Source organism: Anser brachyrhynchus (genome assembly GCF_964034855.1).
Source record: "Anser brachyrhynchus genome assembly, chromosome: 13".
NCBI classification, from domain to species: Eukaryota; Metazoa; Chordata; class Aves; order Anseriformes; family Anatidae; genus Anser; species Anser brachyrhynchus.
In genome coordinates this window covers 9,207,261-9,217,433 of record NC_137708.1, presented here as the reverse complement: position 1 = coordinate 9,217,433, position 10,173 = coordinate 9,207,261, and the positions used below count along the sequence as shown (strand labels likewise).

The 10,173-nt window shown below is 42.9% G+C and overlaps 1 long non-coding RNA gene across 1 annotated transcript in view; it reads left to right on the top strand.

Moving 5' to 3' along the window:
- The first annotated feature begins 610 nt into the window (after positions 1-610).
- The window catches only part of LOC308177070, a 30,007-nt gene continuing 20,444 nt past the window's right edge, over positions 611-10,173 (top strand). The window contains exon 1 of the long non-coding RNA XR_013938843.1: positions 611-9,902. This is a non-coding gene — a long non-coding RNA (uncharacterized lncRNA). The remainder of the gene's footprint in view (positions 9,903-10,173) is intronic.

Sequence of the window (10,173 nt, the reverse complement as noted above, 5' to 3'; positions counted from 1 at the left end):
AATTATGCTGCTGATGATTATAAATTCATGTTGTTATTTTCAAAGTAGGAAACCTTCTCAAGGTGGGAGAATCTCTCCTATAATCCTTTTACTTTAATCAACCAAGCTTGTAAACTTATTATAAAGTAAACAATCAGAAAACTGGTATCAAATTTGTCTGACAAGGTTATCCTGCCCTCCTTTAATATTTTACTGGTTATGAAGTAGGATTTAAAATAAATGCCTTCAAGGTACCTTCAACCCTGGCAGATGGCATAAGTAGCAAAGCAAGAGCTGTAACTGAAAAATCAATAGCAAACTCATAATTTACTGCCTCCCACATCAGTGTTGAAAAGAAAGAAAGAGGTGCCTGTCTATGGATGCTGAGAGTGTCCTTTTTCCGGGCTGATAAAGCTGATGAACTCCAAATCCTGCCTGAGAGGTCTCTGGCTAGGATGGCCACATCCCGCTGCAGTGGTTTTGGAAATCTCCAGACTGCTCAGTTGTTTCCAGGACTGAAGCCAGGGGAAGATACACCACTTTGCCTGCTAACAAATCCCCAGTCAATTTTCTTTAATGCCTGTGGAGCAGATTCATGGGAATTGGCAGGGGAAGGGCAATTAGGCTGGGACTGTGCCTTTCACATCCCCATTGACAAGTGACCAGGCACAACCCTGAATTTCACCAACACCTGGTGAGAACATGCAGAAGACCTGTGCTCCAAGAAGAGCTCCATGTGGGTATGGGTTAGGGCAGCTCTACTTACATGTTTGCATGGTATTTTTCCTGATTCCCAATTTCACAGAGGACTGGCAGCAGGGCTGATTCATGATCCATGCATTTAGAAGGAGCTGTATTCATAAACCATAAAGATCAGCCCTGCATTCTCCACGCCTGCTTCCTGAAATATCAACATGGACAGCTGAGGAATGAGTAGTACATTGCCAAGGTTTTCAGCAAGGGCTGAGACTGACTGGCATGGCCAGAAAAAAAAATGCAAAAGTACCTGAAATATTGGCTGTACTTTGGCTGCAATGCATTCAAATGTTCGTGCATCTCTGCATTTGTAACCAAGTCCTATCTGCTGGCAGGCCTCCAACACATCACACAGCAGGAGTGGTAGGGAAGCAATCCCAGAAAAGAGGTTTTGGCAAGTTAGAGAGTGTCATGTGGAAGGTAACTGGGCAAGTGGTGCAGGGGAACAGGCAGCATTCAGGTGCGAGTAATTCTGGAAACATCCACAGAGCAGGTAAATTCCAGGAAAGATCATTTTCCTTTATTGGCCCCTTCATTTTGCTTTTTATTGCACGCTTCAGATGCAATAAAGGAAAAAAAAATTGGGGCAATAAAACAGCCACAAAGAAACAGCCAGGCATCTTCTGAAATACTGTGCAGGGCAGGACCCATACAGTTTCAGGAAGGAACAGGATGCTGCTAATGAAGGAACAGAATTGATGAGCCAGTGCTGGACCAGCCCTAAGACATCCATCTGAATGAAAATCACACACTGTTTACCCTTTGTCACTTTCCCTGTTTCAGGACACTTGCCCACAGGTCCCCACAGTGGGGATCACAATGATGCCTGGGGAAGTGGAGCTGGATGACAGAGCCTTTGAGTGCCTGCGGTACGACAGCCCCAGAGCAGTCCCATGTGATTTAGGTGCCAGATGTGATGAGAGGAGATGGTCAGGGACAGGGTCTTTGGCACCACGATGCAGCATCAGGAACCAAACCAAGAAAATTCCACCCTCATATCCCAGTCATGTCAGAGTAGCCCTAATTGTACTGCACCTCACCGGAGAAAATTTGGCCTCACATATTAAATACCCAGGAAAACCTCTTTTTTTTTTTCTCTCTTTCTTTTCAGAAACTATTAAAGTATCAACAACTCAAATTGTGCAGGAATGCTACAGAGCCCAGCTAGGGAGTTAAGATCCTTGCTCCAAGCAGTACCTGGAGCAGAGCTGCAGGATGGGGGCACGCTGTGGCTTAGTGGGACAAAAAAAAACTCAGAAAGGTTTCAGATGAGACTCTCAGTTTCAGAAAGAGCTCCATTGTGCACTCAGTAACTACTTGCAGCAACCTCATTTATGTGAAAAACCTGATAATTTCTCTGCCAATGCACATGGGACTTTGCTGCATGTAAGGCATACCTGTGAATAGATACACCTTCTGCACAGATCATACACACTGCAGAGCTACAAAAAGCTTTTGATTTTGGAAAATTAAAGTTCAGCTCCACTGTGCTAATGAGCAGTCATTACTTGAAGATGCCAGCATCAAAGTCAAGTGAGAGAGATTGTGCAGCAGAGTAAAAGCATGAAGAGGTATCAGAGAGGAGCACAATCACCTTTCGTGCAGAAGGATGGGGCTCTCACCCAAAGGCTGCTGTGTTGTGTCCTGGAATGCATCTAAAATGAAAGAAGGTATCAGACAAGATAAAAACAATGTGGCTGAGCTGGAGATGGAGCAGCCATGACCCAGCATTTCTGGTTTGGAGGCTCAGCTCTGTCTTGAGCACAGAAGGTGTTCGCCAGCTCCAGGATGGGGTAGTGGCTGCAGTCAGCTTGACCGAGCATGGGGATTTGATCAGGGTGACCCTGCTGTCTGGAAAGTTTGATCCTCTCCTTCCTTCTAGCTGTATTCTCCCCTCATCTAGTCCACGTAGACTCCTGCTGCCAGAGTTTCCCTTTCCAGCAGCACTTTCAACAGGCAAATATCTGTTGCCCAGACCTCCTTTTCCATCCTACCATTTATGCCAGGGGCTAGGGAAATAATGAGAAAATCCACCCACAACAAGCCAAAATGGAGCTAAAATCCCTGTTGAGAAGCATGGGCTCTATACCACACGCTCGGGTGGGATAGCCTCCGGCTCTTGCAGAGCAAAGCAGGCAAGGAAGGGAAGGCAGGAGCAGGAGAGCCCTGGGGGCAGCAGGAGGGGTGGCAGAGTATGGAAGGGGCTGCACAGGGGCTGGGTACCTGCACTGGCAATGGCCGTGCAGAGGGCAGGTCACTCACTGGGGTTTTCTGGGAGAGCTCATCCACCTGGGTTATTCAATCCTACCTATTTTTGCTGTTAAAAAAGCTTAATAAATCCAATACAGGAGCAAGCAACATAATTAGTAAGCAAAATTACACATCACAAAGTGATGAAGAGTGAATAGGGGAGAGGTAACTCATTGAAATGATCTATCCGCAAGTCTCCTGTTGGAGCAGGCTACATGAACAGTTTCTCAGAAACTTATTACATCTGCATGAGTAAGAACTGTTTTGAAAGCAGCAAAAAGGTAAAAGTTCCAAAAATTATAATTGGCAACAAACATTTGATCAACCCAGAACTAGTATCTTAACACAGTGACATAAACAATGCTGACTTTCCTATGAATTGTGTAGAAAGACATTAAATAACATCTACTGCCATTTCTAATTCAGCCAGATAGTGTAAAATAATGCCAGGAAAAAAGAAAAAGAAAAAAAAAAAAGACCATCCCAAAATACTGATTTCCAATAACCAAGTGTCAGTAACTAAGGACATGAAAGAATTTAATAACAATATTTAGTGCAGGCACACATTGTGCTACTGTTTGTCCAGCCAGCAACACCTAATTGAACTAAAATTATTCACTCTGCATATGCAATTAGAAGGCACAATCTCAGGGCCATGATATTGTCAGTCACTTAATGTCAAGCTTTTATATGAGACACAGTTGATGACACTCACTTGTGCATGACATGGAGGAAATGCCAAGTGCTGGAATTGCAGTTTTCATTTCCAGCAGATATTACTGTTTATGATAGCCCTGATCTTTTTGTCATAAATTTACAGATCCTACTGCTGTGCACGGATATCACACACTAAATCCATCAGAAAACATTACCCAGTATAGCTCTTGGCAACACCGATTCCACTACATCAACCAGCCAAAACAGGGCTCTAAATGAGGAGAACAACTTGGATCATATGTTTTACTAATTATGCACAAGAAGAAGATGTAAACAAGCTCCATTAAGATTATTATGCATGAGTTCATGTTTCCACACAATTCACAAATTACCTATAACTGTGTTTCTAAGATAAATAATGTTGGAACAATAAAGCTGACATTTTATCCCAAAGACTATGACTTCATTGTGGCTTTCAGGAAAATTACCCTTAGATTTACAGTCTTATTAACCTATGGCCCTGAAAAATGTCTGATGAGACTTGTTTATCATCCTAGTCTGGTGGCTGAAAACAGTCCTTATCCTTAATCCAGATGACTCAATGCAGAAGCATAATGGATCTGGACTAAATCCTTAACAAGGTGGTCTGAAAAAAACAGCCTCAACTTACACCCCTGTGGATGCCCCTGTTTTGCCTAGGAGAAAAGCTGTGTCAGGAGGGAGAACAAATAGGATATATTTCTTTTTCTGATTGAAGTCAATCCTACACAAAAATATTTAGGTGTGCTCAAAAAGACAAACCTTTTAGAAAGCATTTGTCCAGCAGTGTCCCTGGATCACACCAAGCCTGTGATCATCCTGCAGAGTGATGGATATCGAGCTTCTGGAGTTGGGACAAAGACACAGGGCTCCTGCCAGTAGCAGCTCTATGTCTTGGACAAAAAGCTCCAAATGCATTACGCCATGGCCTCTTCTTGGGTTTCAGATCGCTCTGAGCATCTTGCTTTGCAATATCACTCCCTTTTTAGAATCCTCCAGCTCCAGCATTTCTGGCCTCACTCCTAACTTTTTCTTCTTTGAGGCTTTCTGTTGAAAACATTGGGAAGTGACTGCACTCATTTTATTTTAACAGTGCATAATCACATCAGGGCAGACTTGCGACTTTTTATTAAACATATTATCATTTTGATACTATTTTCTTCTGGTCTGTTAGGTAACAGGAACAACTAACCATTGTACTCTGCAAATTGCTCTGATTTGTTCCTACTGAGCACTGGCCCACTGTCTAACACTAGGAAGGACAAATCTGACTTGAAGAGATTGCATATTTTCCTATAGTATCTCCTGCCGGAGCTAGAAGAGAGAACCAACTTCCCTGAAATGAGAATAACAACAGAGGACAAGTATGTCATCTCAGGCACCACTGCAAACTGAGTTATGCTCGCTTTGTGGGAAGACAGCAGTGCTCACCAGGCTTCTTCCCTCAGCTGGACTTGTACACGTGGAGCAAGCATTAACTAACATTTCTTAGATTTGTAAGTCCCTAAATGACCTTCTGGTATCTCTTTATAACAGTTTTGAAGCACTGCGAAGTTCACCAACCTTGTGTCGTTTCTAAAATGATACTGAGAGCCTTTGCTTAAATTGGCAGTGGAGTAAAGAGTGGCTTGTCCCAGCTGCTCTCTTCACACCTGAAGGGCTTTAAAAAAGATGACCTGAGGATTTCTGAAGAAACTTCATCCATGTTCCTAAGATGGCCATCATAAGACACACAGCTGCTGTAACACTGAGTGCCCAGTGGACAGGAGGGTGGATGGACAAGTCCATCAGGCAAGTGTTCAGGCGTTTATCTTCCAAATTTATGCTGCTCAGGGGCTCCTGATCTACGTAAAACTGTGCCCAGACCCTGAACATAACATTTGCAAGTGGCATCCATGTTCTCCTTGACCATGACATAGCCTTTAACTACAGGTATTTTAGAATTCTATTAATGTCTCTAATACTACGTAAGGTGGATTAGAGTTCTGCTCCATTTAGTCTTGCTCATCCATCATTTATTTAACTTTGCACATTGTCATTCAAAGAAAGTATTTTAAAATCAAGGCTCCATTAAATCTATTCAATTATCTGTTGTTATGGGTAACTGTTATCACTGGCTGCAATAGCTTTTAATAACTGAAATAGAACTCTATGAAAATAAAAATACAATTGTTAACCTTGGAGTATCCCTAGGCCCTCATTTTAAAGCAGCTCAGGCATTAATTCTGCAGCTTATAAATAAATAATTATTTAAAAAAGACTAGGAAAAGTTGAAGAAACAGACAACTAAGCAATGTCTTCTATCATTGATTTTGCTTTTTTAAGCAGGTAGGTCTTTCTTCCATGCAGCACACAGAATGGCTTTGATGTTTTATGTAATGCTGTCACTCACTGAGTTGGAGTTCAGCATAAAATTCAGACTGCAGTCTAACCTCACAGCTTCTGCATTCCTATTTATGAAATATTTTACACTTAAGAGTATTAATATTGCTTGAAAACTGTGTTCAGAAGAGGCACAATTGTGGTGACTCAGTCTTAATCACTTTGTAATTAGATGTGGTTTTAGTAACTTCAAAGTGAGGGGAAATATTCGTCTATTTCCTTATTATTCTTACTCTAAGTCACGCTTGTAAAAACTTCAAAGTGTTTTAAAAACAGTCTGATTTCATACATAATTAGCTGTGGAACTGATACTTCCAAACAGAAGCCTAAAACAATAGCAACCTACTTGTAACCATGTGGCAAGGAACAAAATGAGGCAGAGACGACAGCAAGAATTAGTTGATACCAGAAATCACCTCCCAGTTTCCTGACCGGGAAAGCTTGGGATCAGACAAACTGCATGGCCATGCTTCTTTAGGCTTCTCATTTGTGCCAGGAGGTTAGAGAAGAAATCTTATGGATTTAAGCATGGGAAAAGGTCACGAGATATGTGGCTAGACACAGGAACATTTTAAACAGGGAGGTGCAGAAGAGAAAAAAGCTCTAAAGAAAAATACACACAGCCCAGCTTCCTAGGGGCCAAGGGGACCTGGTACAGCATCATACAAAGTAGCTAATTACAAAACAAACTTGCAAGACTGACTGCAATTTCATGGTGCTTAGACACAATGGTTAGTTTTGCATGGGGAGACCTGTTAAAGTAGGACTCCTAGTTAGCTTTCTTTTTCCTAATCCTGGTCCATGCTACCTCACCCAAATAGCCCAGACTGCTCTTCCATGGCTGGCAGTGGTTGCACAGCACAGCCAACACCACCTCAGCAGTTCTCTGGTGCAAGAATCAATGCAAACTTCTGTTAAAGCATATTTTTCTGCTGTTTCTCCATCACAATGCAGAGAAAAAAAAAAAGAAAAAAAAAAAACAAACTTTGAGAGATGTACCTATGAGATTAGATGAATTACAGGCAATATGAGCAAGGGATGCTTTCAGGTATTGACTAACCTTCTTGCTCAAAGTAATTATTGCAGGCTGCAGCAAAGAAGCTGCAGTCCCCTAAATACCTTCAATCATATCTCATTGGCCTCCAGCCAGATCAGCCTGTAAGAATCTTTTCAATCACACAATCCTATAAAACACAATTTGGTTTCACAATGGTGATGAATCTGTCCTCTGACTAACCTTATTATTTGCTTGGTCACCATGAGAACACCCGATTAGACAGCTTCAGATTTATCCATATGTTTTCAGTATTTGTTAATCACTCTATTGCTTTATTGATGTACCCATATTGGACAATTATCTTCACCCAAAGAACACTTTTTAATTGTCAATACCTGGGAGGCTGGACATTTGTGATAAATCTAATTAGGGGAACAGCATCTCTGTTGATCTATCTGAACATAATAAGCATCTGCAATACAACAGGTTAAAAACAAGTGGAAAATGGAATAAAATGTGTTTTCACCTGTAAGAAAACTACCTTGCTGGACCCAGGAAATACACTTGTCCTCATCTGTCCAGAGTGTAGCAGTCAGTGAAATCTCCCCGTGGGATTCAGTGTTCTGAGGTGAAGCAGTTGGGAATTAACAGCAGGAACCAGCTCTGTGGGGCTTGCTAGCTGGCTGTGCTGGCAGTGGACTTCTCAGAGCACAGACGTTACCAGTGGAGGCAATCCTGTTCATGATGTCTGTTAAGGTCCACCAGTCCAAGAAGCAGTTGTGATGTTCAAGGAACATGTCAGACTCGTGTTCAAGGCAGTAGTTGTCTTACAGAGCAAGACGTAAGATTAAACCTGTGTAGAACTGCACTGTACAATTAGGACTTGCTTTATTATTTTTTATTTTTAAGCATCAAAATGGTCAGCCTGAGAGCCAGAGAAAAGGTGGTGATATCAGAGGGACTAATAGCACTAAAGAGCAGAGCATACTGCAAAGAGACACGGCTCGCCTCTGCCCTGCATTAGGCTGGTAATTACTGTCCCATGCCTCTGGGAAGGGAAGCAATAAAAAAAAACATTTCATCTCCTAAAGAATGGAGATCTGAAAAAAATGTAATCAACGATGCAATTTGCTTCTAATTCAGAAACTTTTGAGGTCTGCTGCTGTGAAATAGTTTATAATGAAGCAATTTCTACCACCATGCTGAAGAGGATAGACATTTGGGCCAGGAACAAATCAAAAGCCACTCCACCAATATCATCCCTCTTGAAGAGCCATCAGTATTGCTTCTGAAGTGCCTTCAAAGCATGTGACTTAGCATTTATTATCCACACTGACGCCATGCTAACCTGCCCAGCGCAGTTGGTGTATCACTGGCTTATCTCTGCTGCCTGTGCTGTGCTGAGCCTGGGGGCCCAGATGGTATTTGAACTCCTCTGTGCAAGTAGATGTGCAGGACACGGAGCATGAGCTGCTCCCATTTGCCTCTGAGAAAAATTTCATGTCTAAATAATGAAGCAGTGGAGGAAAAAAGGCATTTTATAACTCCAGCTGCTGAAGCTTGTGTCTGCAAGGGCTCTACTCCATAGCAAGTACCAGCAAAGACTCAGCTGGTGCAGAGCCAGCTGCAATGGTTGTAGGATTTCCTCAGCTCAGCCAGGACTAGTGAGGTGCAGGGGAGCATGAGTGGCAGGAGGGCTGGGTGCCAGGACAGGCACCCCAGGGCTGAGCCTGCCAGCCCTGGGAACCAGCACCGGGAAGTCCTGGCCAGGGCAGCTTCCAGACCATGGCACTGCAGAGAGGCAAGCTGAGCACTCACCCTAACGAGATACCAATTACATCAACAAACTGCATTAATTTTAATGTTCTCCCATTTATGCCAGAGTCATTATGCCTTCACACTCCATTTACCTGATAGTGTCTGCTGAGACAAACAGTGGCTTATTAAGAGCTGAGACATCTCTGCACCCCAATAAGCCGTGGGTCAAGGACCAAACCTCAGGTGCAAGCTTGCTGGGGCAACTGGTACCGCCAGCTCCTCCAGGGGCAGGCAGAGCCACCCAGCCTCTCTCACTGATGCACACATCTGATAGAGGGGTTCTGCTCATCAGAAACTGCAGTTTACACAGAAAAAAAAAAAAAAAAGTGACATTTTTCAGTCTCTCACATTGAATTTTTAAACTGAAAACACCATGATCTTCAAAGAAGGCCAAAAGGAAGAAATATTAGAAGGCAGCACATAAACAGAAACTAATGGAAGTATTTCCAAAGGATTCTTAATCACAAAGAAGGTTTTATAAATATCTATGGAAAAAAATTACTGTTATTTTGGACCAGCTGTAGAGTCAGCATTGAGCAACAGATTTTGCTGAGCATCCACTCTTCTAGAAACACTTCCCAGTATAGAAAGCAAAACTCCCTGATTTCTCAGTGCACCGAATTTGTTAACTTTGTCTGAGGAAATCTACCTGCCCAGCTAATTACTTTGAACTTCAGAGCAGTCCCAAGGGAGAGGCTTGGGGCAGCAGCAGGGACACAGGTCTGCCCCCATTGCAGGGAGCAGCACTGAGCTAGGGATGTCTTGAAAGAAAACCCAGCAGAAAGCACAGGGAACAGAACCCTGGGAGCAGCTGGAACAAACTGTATGGCTGCAGCTGTTGACTAACGAACAGCAATTTACTATTCTATTTAGCATCAATTAGTGTTAATGCAAGAGGACCTGGCCACTCCACAAGCCAGCAGCAGCAGCATCTCCCTTCAGAGCCTACAGCACCCAGATTCATGCAAATGGGGCTTTCTTTCTGGTGATTACCAGCAAAAAACAGCAACCTCTCTGCATACAGGTATAACAATAATAATTTTAAATGGTGGAACTAATGTGATTTGACCACACATCTAGGTTTTTCCCTTCCCCTGGATAAAGCCCTTATAATTTATTTATTAGCATAAGTCCTTATTGTAATCAGGATTAACCTCCTGCCTTGCACATCTGGGAACTGCACAGATACAGGGGATACATGTGCAGCACAGGGGACCCACGACCAAAGGTCCTTATGGTTTTGTACAAGCAGGGGGGACTGGAAGAGTTACCAAAATGGCACCGCTGGTTGCTGG